A 532-nucleotide genomic window follows, 5' to 3' on the forward strand; every position below is an offset into this window, starting at 1 on the left:
AAATAAAATAAATAAAATAAGCAAAATTAAAAAAATAAAATAAAATAATATTAAGACAATAATATAATATAAAAATATAATATAACTTTTATATTTATTAAAAATTAGTTTGTATAAAAACACTTTTCAAATAATCGAGGTAACACAAAATACTTGAAACGAAACGAGGCATATGTTCGATCCATTCGTGTGATCTCATGGATTGGGTTAGGTGACATGCTCACTTGTCCTAAATCCTGAACATTGGAACACATGAATGTAACTGCTCCAACCGCCACTTTATCAGTGATCCAAGTGTTCTCTGGGTTAATTTGGAGCATGCGACGCGAACAAGCCTTTAGTGTTTAATGTTTCAATAAAACTGGTGCAAAAAACTTGCACTAAGTTCAACTTTTGCTCCACTGTCTTCGAACCCAATGCAAGTTGAAATTGAAGTTGTGTTTGTGCTAAGGTATGATATTATGATATAATATTACATTATCATATAATTAATATCCCAGCAAGCGAGAATGGATTGAAATGATTCAGATTT

The sequence above is a fragment of the Atta colombica genome, unplaced genomic scaffold (genome assembly GCF_001594045.1).
Source record: "Atta colombica isolate Treedump-2 unplaced genomic scaffold, Acol1.0 scaffold69, whole genome shotgun sequence".
NCBI classification, from domain to species: Eukaryota; Metazoa; Arthropoda; class Insecta; order Hymenoptera; family Formicidae; genus Atta; species Atta colombica.